At 43.7% G+C, this 20000-nt stretch overlaps 1 long non-coding RNA gene and 23 other non-coding genes across 24 annotated transcripts; 12 read left to right on the forward strand and 12 right to left on the reverse strand.

The window, feature by feature from the left end:
* The first annotated feature begins 258 nt into the window (after positions 1 to 258).
* On the forward strand, positions 259 to 340 carry Trnal-uag (transfer RNA leucine (anticodon UAG)). Its single transcript has one exon. It is a non-coding gene; the product is annotated as a tRNA-Leu (tRNA).
* A 666-nt stretch (positions 341 to 1006) lies between these two features.
* On the reverse strand, positions 1007 to 1088 carry Trnal-aag (transfer RNA leucine (anticodon AAG)). The gene has a single exon. It is a non-coding gene; the product is annotated as a tRNA-Leu (tRNA).
* Positions 1089 to 2105: 1017 nt separating this feature from the next.
* Positions 2106 to 2187, reverse strand: Trnal-aag (transfer RNA leucine (anticodon AAG)). The gene has a single exon. It is a non-coding gene; the product is annotated as a tRNA-Leu (tRNA).
* A 312-nt stretch (positions 2188 to 2499) lies between these two features.
* On the forward strand, positions 2500 to 2581 carry Trnal-uag (transfer RNA leucine (anticodon UAG)). The gene has a single exon. It is a non-coding gene; the product is annotated as a tRNA-Leu (tRNA).
* A 666-nt stretch (positions 2582 to 3247) lies between these two features.
* Positions 3248 to 3329, reverse strand: Trnal-aag (transfer RNA leucine (anticodon AAG)). Its single transcript has one exon. It is a non-coding gene; the product is annotated as a tRNA-Leu (tRNA).
* A 1074-nt stretch (positions 3330 to 4403) lies between these two features.
* Trnal-aag (transfer RNA leucine (anticodon AAG)) lies at positions 4404 to 4484 on the reverse strand. The gene has a single exon. It is a non-coding gene; the product is annotated as a tRNA-Leu (tRNA).
* Positions 4485 to 4807: 323 nt separating this feature from the next.
* Positions 4808 to 4889, forward strand: Trnal-uag (transfer RNA leucine (anticodon UAG)). Its single transcript has one exon. It is a non-coding gene; the product is annotated as a tRNA-Leu (tRNA).
* Positions 4890 to 5556: 667 nt separating this feature from the next.
* Positions 5557 to 5638, reverse strand: Trnal-aag (transfer RNA leucine (anticodon AAG)). Its single transcript has one exon. It is a non-coding gene; the product is annotated as a tRNA-Leu (tRNA).
* Positions 5639 to 5955: 317 nt separating this feature from the next.
* Trnal-uag (transfer RNA leucine (anticodon UAG)) lies at positions 5956 to 6037 on the forward strand. The gene has a single exon. It is a non-coding gene; the product is annotated as a tRNA-Leu (tRNA).
* Positions 6038 to 6703: 666 nt separating this feature from the next.
* On the reverse strand, positions 6704 to 6785 carry Trnal-aag (transfer RNA leucine (anticodon AAG)). Its single transcript has one exon. It is a non-coding gene; the product is annotated as a tRNA-Leu (tRNA).
* Positions 6786 to 7102: 317 nt separating this feature from the next.
* Trnal-uag (transfer RNA leucine (anticodon UAG)) lies at positions 7103 to 7184 on the forward strand. Its single transcript has one exon. It is a non-coding gene; the product is annotated as a tRNA-Leu (tRNA).
* A 666-nt stretch (positions 7185 to 7850) lies between these two features.
* On the reverse strand, positions 7851 to 7932 carry Trnal-aag (transfer RNA leucine (anticodon AAG)). The gene has a single exon. It is a non-coding gene; the product is annotated as a tRNA-Leu (tRNA).
* A 317-nt stretch (positions 7933 to 8249) lies between these two features.
* Positions 8250 to 8331, forward strand: Trnal-uag (transfer RNA leucine (anticodon UAG)). The gene has a single exon. It is a non-coding gene; the product is annotated as a tRNA-Leu (tRNA).
* A 666-nt stretch (positions 8332 to 8997) lies between these two features.
* Trnal-aag (transfer RNA leucine (anticodon AAG)) lies at positions 8998 to 9079 on the reverse strand. Its single transcript has one exon. It is a non-coding gene; the product is annotated as a tRNA-Leu (tRNA).
* A 317-nt stretch (positions 9080 to 9396) lies between these two features.
* Trnal-uag (transfer RNA leucine (anticodon UAG)) lies at positions 9397 to 9478 on the forward strand. The gene has a single exon. It is a non-coding gene; the product is annotated as a tRNA-Leu (tRNA).
* Positions 9479 to 10144: 666 nt separating this feature from the next.
* Trnal-aag (transfer RNA leucine (anticodon AAG)) lies at positions 10145 to 10226 on the reverse strand. The gene has a single exon. It is a non-coding gene; the product is annotated as a tRNA-Leu (tRNA).
* Positions 10227 to 10543: 317 nt separating this feature from the next.
* Positions 10544 to 10625, forward strand: Trnal-uag (transfer RNA leucine (anticodon UAG)). The gene has a single exon. It is a non-coding gene; the product is annotated as a tRNA-Leu (tRNA).
* Positions 10626 to 11291: 666 nt separating this feature from the next.
* Trnal-aag (transfer RNA leucine (anticodon AAG)) lies at positions 11292 to 11373 on the reverse strand. The gene has a single exon. It is a non-coding gene; the product is annotated as a tRNA-Leu (tRNA).
* A 317-nt stretch (positions 11374 to 11690) lies between these two features.
* On the forward strand, positions 11691 to 11772 carry Trnal-uag (transfer RNA leucine (anticodon UAG)). The gene has a single exon. It is a non-coding gene; the product is annotated as a tRNA-Leu (tRNA).
* A 666-nt stretch (positions 11773 to 12438) lies between these two features.
* On the reverse strand, positions 12439 to 12520 carry Trnal-aag (transfer RNA leucine (anticodon AAG)). Its single transcript has one exon. It is a non-coding gene; the product is annotated as a tRNA-Leu (tRNA).
* Positions 12521 to 12837: 317 nt separating this feature from the next.
* On the forward strand, positions 12838 to 12919 carry Trnal-uag (transfer RNA leucine (anticodon UAG)). The gene has a single exon. It is a non-coding gene; the product is annotated as a tRNA-Leu (tRNA).
* A 666-nt stretch (positions 12920 to 13585) lies between these two features.
* On the reverse strand, positions 13586 to 13667 carry Trnal-aag (transfer RNA leucine (anticodon AAG)). The gene has a single exon. It is a non-coding gene; the product is annotated as a tRNA-Leu (tRNA).
* Positions 13668 to 13984: 317 nt separating this feature from the next.
* Positions 13985 to 14066, forward strand: Trnal-uag (transfer RNA leucine (anticodon UAG)). The gene has a single exon. It is a non-coding gene; the product is annotated as a tRNA-Leu (tRNA).
* Positions 14067 to 14718: 652 nt separating this feature from the next.
* LOC138050488 (uncharacterized) lies at positions 14719 to 17597 on the forward strand. Its single transcript, XR_011132633.1, has 2 exons — positions 14719 to 14944; positions 17262 to 17597. It is a non-coding gene; the product is annotated as an uncharacterized lncRNA (long non-coding RNA).
* The last annotated feature ends 2403 nt before the right edge of the window (positions 17598 to 20000 follow it).

Raw genomic sequence — 20000 nt, forward strand, 5'->3', positions numbered from 1 at the left:
GCCCTAGCAATTACCCCATCGACAACAACAACAACAACAACAAGAAAGAAAGAAAGAGATGAATTGAAAACAACAGCCAACCAATGACAATCGCCACACCAAAAGGACACCAAAATTTTTTAGAAAATAGGGTCCCGTCAATCTCAATTTGGTCAACTTGATGTAAAATTAGCCTCATGATCCGGACGGTTACGGTAGAAATCGAGAGATAGGGCCTTTAAAGTGACAACTAGACTGATATTTCTTATACCCAACGTCGGTAGCATGGCCGAGTGGTCTAAGGCGCTGGTTTTAGGCACCAGTCTCCTCGGAGGCGTGGGTTCGAATCCCACTGCTGCCATGGTGGCCTTTATTATAGTCAATATCAAGGAAATGCCTCACTTTCAGTCAGCATTCTCGAAATGGCCCATAGAGAACAAACTCATGACTCGTCCTTTCAAAGAGCCTTGCTAGCCTTTCATGTCTTGCCTAGTTCTTCGTCCCTCCTTGCTCTTCATAGTTCTAGAAGTCCCGGATGTCGACATTCATCTTGAAGCGTGAAACATTACACCCCTGTTTCCCACGATATTCTCACTAAGTCTTTAGCCCGGTGTAATTTTGCCAGCGATTTCAGAGCACTCGACTAGGCAGGACTTCTAACTTGCACTTTTCGGGGCTAAAGACTTGCTACCTCCTCCAGCAAAGCTCGCAATATCCTTCAGCCACAGTGACTCTAGGTTGGAGTAAGCAAAATATTCGCATCGGTAATACTGAACGAACTTAAAAACTAAACGCCTCTTGGAGAAGCATCGGAATGGTTCAGGACGATCAAACGGTGTTTCTATTTTAACGTGAACTGAGATGCTCTTCACTTTCCAAAGTCTTTCTTTGGCGACAAAGGTAAAAATGCTCAGGTTTGAGATTCCTCAAAGAACATCCTGCGCACGCGTGATACACGTGTCAGCTCGTCAGAGGAGATGAAGAAACAGGACAAACCGGGAGCCATAGTCAAGCTCTAAAATTAAGATGGCAGCGGTGGGATTCGAACCCACGCCCCCGAAGAGACTGGTGCCTTAAACCAGCGCCTTAGACCACTCGGCCACGCTACCCACGTTATGCAATACAATCACAGCGTTCCAATCAACTGTTTTATGCTACTAATTAGCCCTAGAAATTACCCCATCGACAACAACAACAAAACAACAACAAGAAAAGGAATACAGAGATTAATTGAAAACAACAGCCAACCAATGACAATCGCAGCACCAAAAGGGCACCAAGATTTTTCAGAAAATAGGGTCCCGTCAATCTCAATTTGGTCAACTTGATGTAAAATTAGCCTCATGATCCGGACGGTTACGGTAGAAATCGAGAGACAGGGCCTTTAAAGTGACAACTAGACTGATATTTCTTATACCCAACGTCGGTAGCATGGCCGAGTGGTCTAAGGCACTGGTTTTAGGCACCAGTCTCCTCGGAAATGCGTCATTTTTGCCTCACTTTCAGTTAGCATTCTCGAAATGGCCCATAGAGAGAACAAACTCATGACTCGTCCTTTCAAAGAGCCTTGCTAGCCTTTCATGTCTTGCCTAGTTCTTCGTCCCCCCTTGCTCTTCATAGTTCTAAAAGTCCCGGATGTCGGCATTCATCTTGAAGCGTGAAACATTACACCCCTGTTTCCCACGATATTCTCACTAAGTCTTTAGCCCGGTGTAATTTTGCCAGCGATTTCAGAGCACTCGACTTGGCAGGACTTCTAACTTGCACTTTTCGGGGCTAAAGACTTGCTACCTCCTCCAGCAAAGCTCGCAATATCCTTCAGCCACAGTGACTCTAGGTTGGAGTACGCAAAATATTCGCATCGGTAATACTGAACGAACTTAAAAATAAACACCTCTTGGAAAAGCATCGGAATGGTTCAGGACGATCAAACGGTGTTTCTATTTTAACGTGAACTGAGATGCTCTTCACTTTCAGAAGTCTTTCTTTGGCGACAAAGATAAAAATGCTCAGGTTTGAGATTCCTCAAAGAACATCCTGCGCACGCGTAATACACGTGTCAGCCCGTCAGAGGACATAAAGAAACAGGACAAACCGGGAGCCATAGTCAAGCTCTAAAATTAAGATGGCAGCGGTGGGATTCGAACCCACGCCCCCGAAGAGACTGGTGCCTTAAACCAGCGCCTTACACCACTCGGACACGCTACCCACGTTATCCAATACAATTACAGCGTTGATTTCAAGTGTTTTATGCTACTAATTAGCCCTAGCAATTACCCCATCGACAACAACAACAACAACAACAAGAAAGAAAGAAAGAGATGAATTGAAAACAACAGCCAACCAATGACAATCGCCACACCAAAAGGACACCAAATTTTTTAGAAAATAGGGTCCCGTCAATCTCAATTTGGTCAACTTGATGTAAAATTAGCCTCATGATCCGGACGGTTACGGTAGAAATCGAGAGATAGGGCCTTTAAAGTGACAACTAGACTGATATTTCTTATACCCAACGTCGGTAGCATGGCCGAGTGGTCTAAGGCGCTGGTTTTAGGCACCAGTCTCCTCGGAGGCGTGGGTTCGAATCCCACTGCTGCCATGGTGGCCTTTATTATAGTCAATATCAAGGAAATGCCTCACTTTCAGTCAGCATTCTCGAAATGGCCCATAGAGAACAAACTCATGACTCGTCCTTTCAAAGAGCCTTGCTAGCCTTTCATGTCTTGCCTAGTTCTTCGTCCCTCCTTGCTCTTCGTAGTTCTAGAAGTCCCGGATGTCGACATTCATCTTGAAGCGTGAAACATTACACCCCTGTTTCCCACCATATTCTCACTAAGTCTTTAGCCCGGTGTAATTTTGCCAGCGATTTCAGAGCACTCGACTAGGCAGGACTTCTAACTTGCACTTTTCGGGGCTAAAGACTTGCTACCTCCTCCAGCAAAGCTCGCAATATCCTTCAGCCACAGTGACTCTAGGTTGGAGTAAGCAAAATATTCGCATCGGTAATACTGAACGAACTTAAAAACTAAACGCCTCTTGGAGAAGCATCGGAATGGTTCAGGACGATCAAACGGTGTTTCTATTTTAACGTGAACTGAGATGCTCTTCACTTTCCAAAGTCTTTCTTTGGCGACAAAGGTAAAAATGCTCAGGTTTGAGATTCCTCAAAGAACATCCTGCGCACGCGTGATACACGTGTCAGCTCGTCAGAGGAGATGAAGAAACAGGACAAACCGGGAGCCATAGTCAAGCTCTAAAATTAAGATGGCAGCGGTGGGATTCGAACCCACGCCCCCGAAGAGACTGGTGCCTTAAACCAGCGCCTTAGACCACTCGGACACGCTACCCACGTTATGCAATACAATCACAGCGTTCCAATCAACTGTTTTATGCTACTAATTAGCCCTAGAAATTACCCCATCGACAACAACAAAACAACAACAACAACAAGAAAAGGAATACAGAGATTAATTGAAAACAACAGCCAACCAATGACAATCGCAGCACCAAAAGGGCACACAAGATTTTTCAGAAAATAGGGTCCCGTCAATCTCAATTTGGTCAACTTGATGTAAAATTAGCCTCATGATCCGGACGGTTACGGTAGAAATCGAGAGACAGGGCCTTTAAAGTGACAACTAGACTGATATTTCTTATACCTAACATCGGTAGCATGGCCGAGTGGTCTATGCGCTGGTTTTAGGCACCAGTCTCCTCGGAGGCGTGGTTCGAATCCCACTGCTGCCATGGTGGCCTTTAATTATAGTCAATATCAAGGAAATGCCTCACTTTCAGTCAGCATTCCTCGAAATGGCCCATAGAGAACAAACTCATGACTCGTCCTTTCAAAGAGCCTTGCTAGCCTTTCATGTCTTGGCGTAGTTCTTCGTCCCTCCTTGCTCTTCATAGTTCTAGAAGTCCCGGATGTCGACATTCATCTTGAAGCGTGAAACATTAACACCCCTGTTTCCCACGATATTCTCACTAAGTCTTTAGCCCGGTGTAATTTTGCCAGCGATTTCAGAGCACTCGACTAGGCAGGACTTCTAACTTGCACTTTTCGGGGCTAAAGAACTTGCTACCTCCTCCAGCAAAAGCTCGCAATATCCTTCAGCCACAGTGACTCTAGGTTGGAGTAAGCAAAATATTGCGCATCGGTAATACTGAACGAACTTAAAAACTAAACGCCTCTTGGAGAAGCATCGGAATGGTTCAGGACGATCAACGGTGTTTCTTATTTTAACGTGAACTGAGATGCTCTTTCACTTTCCAAAGTCTTTCTTTGGCGACAAAGGTAAAAATGCTCAGGTTTGCGATTTCCTCAAAGAACATCCTGCGCACGCGTGATACACGTGTCAGCTCGTCAAGGAGATGAAGAAACAGGACAAACCGGGAGCCATAGTCAAGCTCTAAAATTAAGATGGCAGCGGTGGGATTCGAACCCACGCCCCGAAGAGACTGGTGCCTTAAACCAGCGCCTTAGACCACTCGGCCACGCTACCCCCGTTATGCAATACAATCACAGCGTTCCAAATCACTGTTTTATTGCTACTAATTAGCCCTAGAAATTACCCATCGACAACAACAACAACAACAACAACAACAAGAAAAGGAATCACAGAGATTAATTGAAAACAACAGCCAACCAATGACAATCGCAGCAACCAAAGGGCACCAAAGATTTTTCAGAAAATAGGGTCCCGTCCATCTCAATTTGGTCAACTTGATGTAAAATTAGCCTCATGATCCGGACGGTTACGGTAGGAAATCGAGAGACAGGGCTTTTAAGTGACAACTAGACTGATAATTTCTTATACCTAACATCGGTAGCATGGCCGAGTGGTCTAAGGCGCTGGTTTTAGGCACCAGTCTCCTCGGAGGCGTGGGTTCGAATCCCACTGCTGCCATGGTGGCCTTTATTATAGTCAATATCAAGGAAATGGCTCACTTTTCAGTCAGCATTCTCGAAATGGCCCATAGAGAACAAACTCATGACTCGTCCTTTCAAAGAGCCTTGCTAGCCTTTCATGTCTTGCGTAGTTCTTCGTCCCTCCTTGCTCTTCATAGTTCTAGAAGTCCCGGATGTCGACATTCATCTTGAAGCGTGAACCATTACACCCCTGTTTCCCACGATATTCTCACTAAGTCTTTAGCCCGGTGTAATTTTGCCAGCGATTTTAGAGCACTCGACTAGGCAGGACTTCTAACTTGCACTTTTCGGGGCTAAAGACTTGCTACCTCCTCCAGCAAAGCTCGCAATATCCTTCAGCCACAGTGACTCTAGGTTGGAGTAAGCAAAATATTCGCATCGGTAATACTGAACGAACTTAAAAACTAAACGCCTCTTGGAGAAGCATCGGAATGGTTCAGGACGATCAAACGGTGTTTCTATTTTAACGTGAACTGAGATGCTCTTCACTTTCCAAAGTCTTTCTTTGGCGACAAAGGTAAAAATGCTCAGGTTTGAGATTCCTCAAAGAACATCCTGCGCACGCGTGATACACGTGTCAGCTCGTCAGAGGAGATGAAGAAACAGGACAAACCGGGAGCCATAGTCAAGCTCTAAAATTAAGATGGCAGCGGTGGGATTCGAACCCACGCCCCCGAAGAGACTGGTGCCTTAAACCAGCGCCTTAGACCACTCGGCCACGCTACCCACGTTATGCAATACAATCACAGCGTTCCAATCAACTGTTTTATGCTACTAATTAGCCCTAGAAATTACCCCATCGACAACAACAACAACAACAACAACAAGAAAAGGAATACAGAGATTAATTGAAAACAACAGCCAACCAATGACAATCGCAGCACCAAAAGGGCACCAAGATTTTTCAGAAAATAGGGTCCCGTCAATCTCAATTTGGTCAACTTGATGTAAAATTAGCCTCATGATCCGGACGGTTACGGTAGAAATCGAGAGACAGGGCCTTTAAAGTGACAACTAGACTGATATTTCTTATACCTAACATCGGTAGCATGGCCGAGTGGTCTAAGGCGCTGGTTTTAGGCACCAGTCTCCTCGGAGGCGTGGGTTCGAATCCCACTGCTGCCATGGTGGCCTTTATTATAGTCGATATCAAGGAAATGCCTCACTTTCAGTCAGCATTCTCGAAATGGCCCATAGAGAACAAACTCATGACTCGTCCTTTCAAAGAGCCTTGCTAGCCTTTCATGTCTTGCGTAGTTCTTCGTCCCTCCTTGCTCTTCATAGTTCTAGAAGTCCCGGATGTCGACATTCATCTTGAAGCGTGAAACATTACACCCCTGTTTCCCACGATATTCTCACTAAATCTTTAGCCCGGTGTAATTTTGCCAGCGATTTCAGAGCACTCGACTAGGCAGGACTTCTAACTTGCACTTTTCGGGGCTAAAGACTTGCTACCTCCTCCAGCAAAGCTCGCAATATCCTTCAGCCACAGTGACTCTAGGTTGGAGTAAGCAAAATATTCGCATCGGTAATACTGAACGAACTTAAAAACTAAACGCCTCTTGGAGAAGCATCGGAATGGTTCAGGACGATCAAACGGTGTTTCTATTTTAACGTGAACTGAGATGCTCTTCACTTTCCAAAGTCTTTCTTTGGCGACAAAGGTAAAAATGCTCAGGTTTGAGATTCCTCAAAGAACATCCTGCGCACGCGTGATACACGTGTCAGCTCGTCAGAGGAGATAAAGAAACAGGACAAACCGGGAGCCATAGTCAAGCTCTAAAATTAAGATGGCAGCGGTGGGATTCGAACCCACGCCCCCGAAGAGACTGGTGCCTTAAACCAGCGCCTTAGACCACTCGGCCACGCTACCCACGTTATGCAATACAATCACAGCGTTCCAATCAACTGTTTTATGCTACTAATTAGCCCTAGAAATTACCCCATCGACAACAACAACAACAACAACAACAAGAAAAGGAATACAGAGATTAATTGAAAACAACAGCCAACCAATGACAATCGCAGCACCAAAAGGGCACCAAGATTTTTCAGAAAATAGGGTCCCGTCAATCTCAATTTGGTCAACTTGATGTAAAATTAGCCTCATGATCCGGACGGTTACGGTAGAAATCGAGAGACAGGGCCTTTAAAGTGACAACTAGACTGATATTTCTTATACCTAACATCGGTAGCATGGCCGAGTGGTCTAAGGCGCTGGTTTTAGGCACCAGTCTCCTCGGAGGCGTGGGTTCGAATCCCACTGCTGCCATGGTGGCCTTTATTATAGTCGATATCAAGGAAATGCCTCACTTTCAGTCAGCATTCTCGAAATGGCCCATAGAGAACAAACTCATGACTCGTCCTTTCAAAGAGCCTTGCTAGCCTTTCATGTCTTGCGTAGTTCTTCGTCCCTCCTTGCTCTTCATAGTTCTAGAAGTCCCGGATGTCGACATTTATCTTGAAGCGTGAAACATTACACCCCTGTTTCCCACGATATTCTCACTAAGTCTTTAGCCCGGTGTAATTTTGCCAGCGATTTCAGAGCACTCGACTAGGCAGGACTTCTAACTTGCACTTTTCGGGGCTAAAGACTTGCTACCTCCTCCAGCAAAGCTCGCAATATCCTTCAGCCACAGTGACTCTAGGTTGGAGTAAGCAAAATATTCGCATCGGTAATACTGAACGAACTTAAAAACTAAACGCCTCTTGGAGAAGCATCGGAATGGTTCAGGACGATCAAACGGTGTTTCTATTTTAACGTGAACTGAGATGCTCTTCACTTTCCAAAGTCTTTCTTTGGCGACAAAGGTAAAAATGCTCAGGTTTGAGATTCCTCAAAGAACATCCTGCGCACGCGTGATACACGTGTCAGCTCGTCAGAGGAGATGAAGAAACAGGACAAACCGGGAGCCATAGTCAAGCTCTAAAATTAAGATGGCAGCGGTGGGATTCGAACCCACGCCCCCGAAGAGACTGGTGCCTTAAACCAGCGCCTTAGACCACTCGGCCACGCTACCCACGTTATGCAATACAATCACAGCGTTCCAATCAACTGTTTTATGCTACTAATTAGCCCTAGAAATTACCCCATCGACAACAACAACAACAACAACAACAAGAAAAGGAATACAGAGATTAATTGAAAACAACAGCCAACCAATGACAATCGCAGCACCAAAAGGGCACCAAGATTTTTCAGAAAATAGGGTCCCGTCAATCTCAATTTGGTCAACTTGATGTAAAATTAGCCTCATGATCCGGACGGTTACGGTAGAAATCGAGAGACAGGGCCTTTAAAGTGACAACTAGACTGATATTTCTTATACCTAACATCGGTAGCATGGCCGAGTGGTCTAAGGCGCTGGTTTTAGGCACCAGTCTCCTCGGAGGCGTGGGTTCGAATCCCACTGCTGCCATGGTGGCCTTTATTATAGTCGATATCAAGGAAATGGCTCACTTTCAGTCAGCATTCTCGAAATGGCCCATAGAGAACAAACTCATGACTCGTCCTTTCAAAGAGCCTTGCTAGCCTTTCATGTCTTGCGTAGTTCTTCGTCCCTCCTTGCTCTTCATAGTTCTAGAAGTCCCGGATGTCGACATTCATCTTGAAGCGTGAAACATTACACCCCTGTTTCCCACGATATTCTCACTAAATCTTTAGCCCGGTGTAATTTTGCCAGCGATTTCAGAGCACTCGACTAGGCAGGACTTGTAACTTGCACTTTTCGGGGCTAAAGACTTGCTACCTCCTCCAGCAAAGCTCGCAATATCCTTCAGCCACAGTGACTCTAGGTTGGAGTAAGCAAAATATTCGCATCGGTAATACTGAACGAACTTAAAAACTAAACGCCTCTTGGAGAAGCATCGGAATGGTTCAGGACGATCAAACGGTGTTTCTATTTTAACGTGAACTGAGATGCTCTTCACTTTCCAAAGTCTTTCTTTGGCGACAAAGGTAAAAATGCTCAGGTTTGAGATTCCTCAAAGAACATCCTGCGCACGCGTGATACACGTGTCAGCTCGTCAGAGGAGATGAAGAAACAGGACAAACCGGGAGCCATAGTCAAGCTCTAAAATTAAGATGGCAGCGGTGGGATTCGAACCCACGCCCCCGAAGAGACTGGTGCCTTAAACCAGCGCCTTAGACCACTCGGCCACGCTACCCACGTTATGCAATACAATCACAGCGTTCCAATCAACTGTTTTATGCTACTAATTAGCCCTAGAAATTACCCCATCGACAACAACAACAACAACAACAACAAGAAAAGGAATACAGAGATTAATTGAAAACAACAGCCAACCAATGACAATCGCAGCACCAAAAGGGCACCAAGATTTTTCAGAAAATAGGGTCCCGTCAATCTCAATTTGGTCAACTTGATGTAAAATTAGCCTCATGATCCGGACGGTTACGGTAGAAATCGAGAGACAGGGCCTTTAAAGTGACAACTAGACTGATATTTCTTATACCTAACATCGGTAGCATGGCCGAGTGGTCTAAGGCGCTGGTTTTAGGCACCAGTCTCCTCGGAGGCGTGGGTTCGAATCCCACTGCTGCCATGGTGGCCTTTATTATAGTCGATATCAAGGAAATGCCTCACTTTCAGTCAGCATTCTCGAAATGGCCCATAGAGAACAAACTCATGACTCGTCCTTTCAAAGAGCCTTGCTAGCCTTTCATGTCTTGCGTAGTTCTTCGTCCCTCCTTGCTCTTCATAGTTCTAGAAGTCCCGGATGTCGACATTCATCTTGAAGCGTGAAACATTACACCCCTGTTTCCCACGATATTCTCACTAAGTCTTTAGCCCGGTGTAATTTTGCCAGCAATTTCAGAGCACTCGACTAGGCAGGACTTCTAACTTGCACTTTTCGGGGCTAAAGACTTGCTACCTCCTCCAGCAAAGCTCGCAATATCCTTCAGCCACAGTGACTCTAGGTTGGAGTAAGCAAAATATTCGCATCGGTAATACTGAACGAACTTAAAAACTAAACGCCTCTTGGAGAAGCATCGGAATGGTTCAGGACGATCAAACGGTGCTTCTATTTTAACGTGAACTGAGATGCTCTTCACTTTCCAAAGTCTTTCTTTGGCGACAAAGGTAAAAATGCTCAGGTTTGAGATTCCTCAAAGAACATCCTGCGCACGCGTGATACACGTGTCAGCTCGTCAGAGGAGATGAAGAAACAGGACAAACCGGGAGCCATAGTCAAGCTCTAAAATTAAGATGGCAGCGATGGGATTCGAACCCACGCCCCTGAAGAGACTGGTGCCTTAAACCAGCGCCTTAGACCACTCGGCCACGCTACCCACGTTATGCAATACAATCACAGCGTTCCAATCAACTGTTTTATGCTACTAATTAGCCCTAGAAATTACCCCATCGACAACAACAACAACAACAACAACAAGAAAAGGAATACAGAGATTAATTGAAAACAACAGCCAACCAATGACAATCGCAGCACCAAAAGGGCACCAAGATTTTTCAGAAAATAGGGTCCCGTCAATCTCAATTTGGTCAACTTGATGTAAAATTAGCCTCATGATCCGGACGGTTACGGTAGAAATCGAGAGACAGGGCCTTTAAAGTGACAACTAGACTGATATTTCTTATACCTAACATCGGTAGCATGGCCGAGTGGTCTAAGGCGCTGGTTTTAGGCACCAGTCTCCTCGGAGGCGTGGGTTCGAATCCCACTGCTGCCATGGTGGCCTTTATTATAGTCGATATCAAGGAAATGGCTCACTTTCAGTCAGCATTCTCGAAATGGCCCATAGAGAACAAACTCATGACTCGTCCTTTCAAAGAGCCTTGCTAGCCTTTCATGTCTTGCGTAGTTCTTCGTCCCTCCTTGCTCTTCATAGTTCTAGAAGTCCCGGATGTCGACATTCATCTTGAAGCGTGAAACATTACACCCCTGTTTCCCACGATATTCTCACTAAGTCTTTAGCCCGGTGTAATTTTGCCAGCGATTTCAGAGCACTCGACTAGGCAGGACTTCTAACTTGCACTTTTCGGGGCTAAAGACTTGCTACCTCCTCCAGCAAAGCTCGCAATATCCTTCAGCCACAGTGACTCTAGGTTGGAGTAAGCAAAATATTCGCATCGGTAATACTGAACGAACTTAAAAACTAAACGCCTCTTGGAGAAGCATCGGAATGGTTCAGGACGATCAAACGGTGTTTCTATTTTAACGTGAACTGAGATGCTCTTCACTTTCCAAAGTCTTTCTTTGGCGACAAAGGTAAAAATGCTCAGGTTTGAGATTCCTCAAAGAACATCCTGCGCACGCGTGATACACGTGTCAGCTCGTCAGAGGAGATGAAGAAACAGGACAAACCGGGAGCCATAGTCAAGCTCTAAAATTAAGATGGCAGCGGTGGGATTCGAACCCACGCCCCCGAAGAGACTGGTGCCTTAAACCAGCGCCTTAGACCACTCGGCCACGCTACCCACGTTATGCAATACAATCACAGCGTTCCAATCAACTGTTTTATGCTACTAATTAGCCCTAGAAATTACCCCATCGACAACAACAACAACAACAACAACAAGAAAAGGAATACAGAGATTAATTGAAAACAACAGCCAACCAATGACAATCGCAGCACCAAAAGGGCACCAAGATTTTTCAGAAAATAGGGTCCCGTCAATCTCAATTTGGTCAACTTGATGTAAAATTAGCCTCATGATCCGGACGGTTACGGTAGAAATCGAGAGACAGGGCCTTTAAAGTGACAACTAGACTGATATTTCTTATACCTAACATCGGTAGCATGGCCGAGTGGTCTAAGGCGCTGGTTTTAGGCACCAGTCTCCTCGGAGGCGTGGGTTCGAATCCCACTGCTGCCATGGTGGCCTTTATTATAGTCGATATCAAGGAAATGCCTCACTTTCAGTCAGCATTCTCGAAATGGCCCATAGAGAACAAACTCATGACTCGTCCTTTCAAAGAGCCTTGCTAGCCTTTCATGTCTTGCGTAGTTCTTCGTCCCTCCTTGCTCTTCATAGTTCTAGAAGTCCCGGATGTCGACATTCATCTTGAAGCGTGAAACATTACACCCCTGTTTCCCACGATATTCTCACTAAATCTTTAGCCCGGTGTAATTTTGGCAGCGATTTCAGAGCACTCGACTAGGCAGGACTTGTAACTTGCACTTTTCGGGGCTAAAGACTTGCTACCTCCTCCAGCAAAGCTCGCAATATCCTTCAGCCACAGTGACTCTAGGTTGGAGTAAGCAAAATATTCGCATCGGTAATACTGAACGAACTTAAAAACTAAACGCCTCTTGGAGAAGCATCGGAATGGTTCAGGACGATCAAACGGTGTTTCTATTTTAACGTGAACTGAGATGCTCTTCACTTTCCAAAGTCTTTCTTTGGCGACAAAGGTAAAAATGCTCAGGTTTGAGATTCCTCAAAGAACATCCTGCGCACGCGTGATACACGTGTCAGCTCGTCAGAGGAGATGAAGAAACAGGACAAACCGGGAGCCATAGTCAAGCTCTAAAATTAAGATGGCAGCGGTGGGATTCGAACCCACGCCCCCGAAGAGACTGGTGCCTTAAACCAGCGCCTTAGACCACTCGGCCACGCTACCCACGTTATGCAATACAATCACAGCGTTCCAATCAACTGTTTTATGCTACTAATTAGCCCTAGAATTTACCCCATCGACAACAACAACAACAACAACAACAAGAAAAGGAATACAGAGATTAATTGAAAACAACAGCCAACCAATGACAATCGCAGCACCAAAAGGGCACCAAGATTTTTCAGAAAATAGGGTCCCGTCAATCTCAATTTGGTCAACTTGATGTAAAATTAGCCTCATGATCCGGACGGTTACGGTAGAAATCGAGAGACAGGGCCTTTAAAGTGACAACTAGACTGATATTTCTTATACCTAACATCGGTAGCATGGCCGAGTGGTCTAAGGCGCTGGTTTTAGGCACCAGTCTCCTCGGAGGCGTGGGTTCGAATCCCACTGCTGCCATGGTGGCCTTTATTATAGTCGATATCAAGGAAATGGCTCACTTTCAGTCAGCATTCTCGAAATGGCCCATAGAGAACAAACTCATGACTCGTCCTTTCAAAGAGCCTTGCTAGCCTTTCATGTCTTGCGTAGTTCTTCGTCCCTCCTTGCTCTTCATAGTTCTAGAAGTCCCGGATGTCGACATTCATCTTGAAGCGTGAAACATTACACCCCTGTTTCCCACGATATTCTCACTAAATCTTTAGCCCGGTGTAATTTTGCCAGCGATTTCAGAGCACTCGACTAGGCAGGACTTCTAACTTGCACTTTTCGGGGCTAAAGACTTGCTACCTCCTCCAGCAAAGCTCGCAATATCCTTCAGCCACAGTGACTCTAGGTTGGAGTAAGCAAAATATTCGCATCGGTAATACTGAACGAACTTAAAAACTAAACGCCTCTTGGAGAAGCATCGGAATGGTTCAGGACGATCAAACGGTGTTTCTATTTTAACGTGAACTGAGATGCTCTTCACTTTCCAAAGTCTTTCTTTGGCGACAAAGGTAAAAATGCTCAGGTTTGAGATTCCTCAAAGAACATCCTGCGCACGCGTGATACACGTGTCAGCTCGTCAGAGGAGATGAAGAAACAGGACAAACCGGGAGCCATAGTCAAGCTCTAAAATTAAGATGGCAGCGGTGGGATTCGAACCCACGCCCCCGAAGAGACTGGTGCCTTAAACCAGCGCCTTAGACCACTCGGCCACGCTACCCACGTTATGCAATACAATCACAGCGTTCCAATCAACTGTTTTATGCTACTAATTAGCCCTAGAAATTACCCCATCGACAACAACAACAACAACAACAACAAGAAAAGGAATACAGAGATTAATTGAAAACAACAGCCAACCAATGACAATCGCAGCACCAAAAGGGCACCAAGATTTTTCAGAAAATAGGGTCCCGTCAATCTCAATTTGGTCAACTTGATGTAAAATTAGCCTCATGATCCGGACGGTTACGGTAGAAATCGAGAGACAGGGCCTTTAAAGTGACAACTAGACTGATATTTCTTATACCTAACATCGGTAGCATGGCCGAGTGGTCTAAGGCGCTGGTTTTAGGCACCAGTCTCCTCGGAGGCGTGGGTTCGAATCCCACTGCTGCCATGGTGGCCTTTATTATAGTCGATATCAAGGAAATGCCTCACTTTCAGTCAGCATTCTCGAAATGGCCCATAGAGAACAAACTCATGACTCGTCCTTTCAAAGAGCCTTGCTAGCCTTTCATGTCTTGCGTAGTTCTTCGTCCCTCCTTGCTCTTCATAGTTCTAGAAGTCCCGGATGTCGACATTCATCTTGAAGCGTGAAACATTACACCCCTGTTTCCCACGATATTCTCACTAAGTCTTTAGCCCGGTGTAATTTTGCCAGCGATTTCAGAGCACTCGACTAGGCAGGACTTCTAACTTGCACTTTTCGGGGCTAAAGACTTGCTACCTCCTCCAGCAAAGCTCGCAATATCCTTCAGCCACAGTGACTCTAGGTTGGAGTAAGCAAAATATTCGCGTCAGTTTCCGATGAAAGGAAAATATTATATGTGGCTTGGATATTAGACGAGGCATATAATGCATCTCGCACGACTTTTTCCTTCACTGGACTTAATGATGTCCTCTGGAAAACTTTACTGAAGGAGGCCATGTGTAGGTCGTTGCTTGTTTCGAAGCGAAGGATCGTTTTTTCATTGCGCCAATTTGAACTTTCTTGAAGGGGACTGGGTTGAAGTATGTGTGTCTGTATTCGGTCAGCGGTGAAAAGAAAGATGGCGAGTAATTTGTTGCATTTGCACCATTGCAAGGGATGTAAAATAGTTTGTTTTCAAAATCTCTTACTCAGGAAAGTATTTACACTTGAAGGATTTGTACAAAGTTTAGGTAATTTCTTATGGAGGCCTGATTTTTTTCCTGAACTTTAATTTTGGGACAAATTCTCTTCTTTATGGCTTTTTTACACATGCTGTGTGTTGACGTCGGTAGGAGTAGGATTAGGTAAGATGTTGTTGTTCGTTTATAAGTGTTGAACTTGTATCTTGCATTTTTATTATGCGGCTCGTGATTTCCACAGCCATTTTGACTATGTTATGACATAATTTATCATCAATAAAAGAGGACAGACGCATAAAAGAACTGACGTCATATATATATTTTTTACAATAACATTACTCAAAAATGGTTAATTACCGGGTTAAAATTTGGGGAAAAGACGCAGTAAACAGCGACCATTGTCGATAGCCTTTTTCGCTTTCTGAGTGGCTACTTTGCAACAATTAATAAAATTTCATTGGTTAAAAAGTTGACAGTTTGACAGTTGCACAGATTTTCGCATAAATGAAAATTTTATCTGTCTGTAGTCTTATTGGTGATAAAAATGTGCAGTTATTGTAAAAATTATTGTAGATATTGATTTTGTAATAACTTGCGTAATATACATGTATATATTTTTATTAAATCTGGTTAAGTTGCTTGTTTGCAGTGCTCTTGGAAAACCCCATAACTTCTTGCAATGTATAATGCTTTAACTTGTCCGCTTTCTTTGAAGAGTGGTTCAGTATATAATGCATGTGATTCTCATTCAAGAACAGTATTTTTCTGCCTTGCCTTGCGGTATTGTACGTTTCTGATTCGACTGTATTGCACTTTTCTGATGCAACAGCTACTGCTATGTCCTCGGGTGATTGTTCTATATCTGATGGTAAAGCTCGTAACTTACCAGAAGTAAAGTGAAAAAAACTAAATAAATAAATAAGGGGAAAAAGCCAGCAGATCATTGGGAGGAAAATACTGTCAATATTGATTCTTGAATCTTAATTCTTGACAAATTTTGATTTGTTGCACAGAGGTTGGTGGGACAGGATCTTATTCCTGTCATTTTAATGAACTGACCAAAGTTTGATTGTTCAGTGAAATAGTTAATTTTGGGTAGTTCACTTCTGCGTCGTTATAAGGTGCCCTTATAAACAACTTCCAAGATAGGAAGGACAGTAAGTCTCAGGTGGTCTCTGCATGACTCTTGCATTGCTGTGGCAGACCGTTCTGGAAGACTTGTATGCAGTAATCACGTTCTCAGTCAAATGAGAATAAAAATTCTGCAAGAGAGGATGCCACTGGTGCCGTCTTCTACATGAATGTTTCACACTGTTTTTGAACCCTATTATAGTGCTATAGTGCTTACCTTTCATTTCTCAATCTCAATAAACAACCTATCATAAATAGCGCTGAAAGTTTTGTTTCATGCAAACACCTTATCACCATTTTCAATTTTTGGTTGGTTTATTTGCTTGACACCATTTGACAAATTCCCAAGCCAAGAGAAAATGAGGGAGAGAGAAGGAGTGTAGGGTTGTTGGCCGGAATATGTGAGGTTCAAAAAAGTTATTTTTAGATCGGAAGTCGATTCCCGAGATGTCCGCAACTATATATTAGGTGTGACGTCACACAAACTTATCTGGCATTGTGTAAAGATGGCTTTTGGAAATTCAGTATTGCTTCTGGAGTTGTATTCCTCATCCGGGTTTTGGATCAAGATAGACAAATTTCCTTGCTTCTGAAATTCGTTTCAGTCAACAAACGGTAATTCCACTCGGAACACCTTTTTGCATCCTTCCAAATTTGCGGACGTCTCGGGAAACAAAACTTCGGTTTTCGTGACATCTAAAAATAAGTGAACTGAAATGAACATATCCCAAGGGCTCCCCCTCTGAATCCTGAATTTTCTCTTGATAAAGGTTATATTTTCTTCACTTGAAAATGGCAAGTTGATAGAGAGGTGTAGAGTGATATCATTTATGTTCATTTTCAAATGTGCTCTAAACTAAATAGATTAAAAACAAATAATGATAGTTAGGCAGACCCTCAAATGCATAACTGTCTCGAAATCTCCCAACTGCCCCTCCTGTTTAGATGGAGCTATGTTTAACTTAGCACCGAAAAAGTCCTCTATTGCTTAATTAACGAGTGAGCATAACTGGGTGTATGCGAAGCACCTAAAACTTTCAGTGTATGACCGGAAGAAATACGCAAAATCTAAGTAGATTTTGGGCAAACTAATAATAGAACATGCTTAACTTATGAGAATAAAATCCGAAATTTAAAACAAGCATGTTGAGGGCAAAACACTGGGGCAGTCAAGCATGGATACATGAGCACAAAAGTAGTAAAACGTAAAAAGGAAAATAGTGAACGGAAAACTAGACTCTGTGGTAGCGTGTGTTCCACCTTTGTTGTGGAATGACTGGCTACTTTTAGAGTCGTGTGTTCACTGCTTTTTTTTCATTGTTTAATTTATGTATACATGTATTTGACACAGGGAGGGACACTGTGCACTGATTTGACAAGAGGTAAAATTTTTGGCGGGAAAGCTGCTCTAAATATAGACCGTCTGAGAAAACAATAACTCCTAGGAGAAATATGGAAGTTGTAGGCAGAGAGTCATGAGCTTCTGGCCATGCAAGCACTATGTCGACATCCCAGTCAAAATGTGCCGGTAGGCGGCTATTTGCCCGCCTACAACACAATATCTGCCGCTTACTTCGAATTCACATTTGTAAGACTTGTATTCAGGATGAGGTTGTTTCGAGGTTTTGTTCATCTCTGTAAACTACAAAGTACAAATTATACTAATAAAGTATTATCATTTCTATTACTATGTTGTCCCTTTAATCACTACGTTTCGACTGCATAATGCAAGCCTTGATCGTTTCTCAGGTTATAAGGATCCTTAAAAACTTGCAGTTCAAATTGTAACTAAAAAATACACCACGTAAACCCGAGCCGCACGAGCCGCACACAAACGTTTCTATAGGAACGCCTTGAACATTGCATGCTAATGCCGTGGGAAAGCGAGCCGAGCGAATGGTCGGCGGCCACGGTTGTTGCAGGTACAAACCAGATGGCATCCAAACGATCTCATCACCTTGGCGCAGGGACTCCGCAAATTTCTAAATTTTTTTCGAACAGTATCAGGTGTTTAGCCCCGGAAGCCCATAGCTTTGCATTGAAATAAATATATTGCTCAAATGATTTGAAGATCTGAAGCCTTCGGTTTTAATTGACCCTATAATATATTATGAGTCAACTTTCATCAACTGAGTTTCTCACTTTCACAGTTGAGAAGTACTTGCTTGTACAAAAGTTATCCTTTTTTTCCAATAATGCTTCTAGCGGAATGTTACTTTAATTTGAAAATCGAAAGTCTTGTGTGACTCTTCATTACTGCTATCTTAATGCTATCTAATAGGGGCTCAGTTTACTCTAAAATGCACCAAATGCAACCATTTGAAGCCAATAGTTTCAAAATTCCTAGGGGAGAGCATGCCCCTGGACCCGCCCAGCATGCAAGGGGCTCCGGCCCTTACGGCAGAGTCCGAAGGCCTCTCCTGCCTATTACTATAGCCAGCTTGCCTACTACTCGAAAACATTTTGACTAGGCTGGTCGAGTATTCCACCATTTAAGGAAACATCCATTGTTTGGTGTTCTTTCACTAATCTGTTCAGGAACTGTTTCTTCTTTGTAGTATCCATTGATTCATTGGTAATTTTGTCTGCATTTGCAAAGTTGTTCTTTCTTCTTTGTAACATTAATGGTTGGCAATTTTGTCAAGTGATTTTGTCTGCTTTTACAAAGAAATTCTCTCTTCTTTGTAGGCCGGGATCCATGGATTGGTAATTTTGTGTGTTTCCGGCATAATTCTTTCTTTTTTGTAGCATCCATTGCTGAATATTTTTTAAAATCTTTTTTTACAAACCTTTTCTTGGCAACGGGTTCCATGCTGTCATATATATGTTTTTTGTGTTTTCTTACAATACTTCTTTTATTTTCAGTAATTTCGCAAGTACAGGAAATAAATGTGTGTCACAGTCTGTGGTCTGACATTGCTGTTTATTTTGATGACTAATGTGTTTCAGTTCAGGTGAATTGCTGTTTTCATATGTCAGAGGGTGAAATAAATGGCTTGCTTTAGTATTTTGTTGATAAATTCCGACGTTTTCATCTAAGCGTGGACACATGACGGGAACTTGTTCTCTGAAGTTTGAGTTTGGCAGCCGTTAACCAAACTTTAGTGCGCGATAGTTCGAAAGTATTTGAAGCATACTTTGTCTGTGCCTTTGAAAAGCCTTCGATATCCAGTCTTGCTGCCATTCTAGGAAAACTTGCATGAACGTCTCTAAAACATGATTGAAGACGATTGAAAGACAAAACTTGATGATTGAAGTTAAAACTTGTCACATTTGCAGCCAATTAGAGCATGCTTTTTACCGTCACATGTCCACGCATAGATGAAAACGATGGAACAAGTTCTATAGTAACTTGAAATCCACATTGAAAATCCTGCTTTCCTATTGTGGTTTCTTAAAATCAAGGTCTCTAAGGATATCCTGCTTTCATCAGTTAATTTTCTGCGCACTTTATAAATATCTACACTTATCTTTGTACCAAGAATTGTAACACAGTCAGGTATGTTAATTCACCTGTTACGTTGTTGGTAATTGTCAAGTCATATTTTTTGATTCATAAACCTTTTAGATTTTACTGATCAGTTACCCCATACTAATAGCACACATTTCCCTTGAGGACGACCATTAATGAAAATAAATATCCCTCGCATGAGAGTCAAACACTTTAAAATGGTCGTTATCAGGACTTGTATTGTTCTGACATCAATGACTTCAAATCTCTTTTTGTGCTCGTAGTGGCGTCCTCATCTCGAAGAGGCGATGGTTAGCGTTGGGGATTTGGGCAGGATCTTGTACGACTGTGTAGCCCGATCCTGGAGTGGCAGTCTCTGTTGCAGGTGGTGTAGACGTGCCTTTTGGAATCGTCCGTTGAGGCTGCCGGTTCTATCCTAGCCGCTCTCTTGCATGTAGCCTGGACTCTAGCGTTTGTGCGGTCGACCCACACGATGGACACACTCCGGCAGTCCACAACCTACAGCTCCGTGTTGTCGATGGTGATGACTGGGGGGACTCAGCACCTTGCGCGGCCAGGATGTTGGTCTTCCTGAGGCTGATCGTTACCCCGAACTCCTCATTGCAGGCGTGGGACAGC

This window comes from Montipora capricornis, chromosome 6 (assembly GCF_036669925.1).
Source record: "Montipora capricornis isolate CH-2021 chromosome 6, ASM3666992v2, whole genome shotgun sequence".
NCBI lineage: Eukaryota > Metazoa > Cnidaria > Anthozoa > Scleractinia > Acroporidae > Montipora > Montipora capricornis.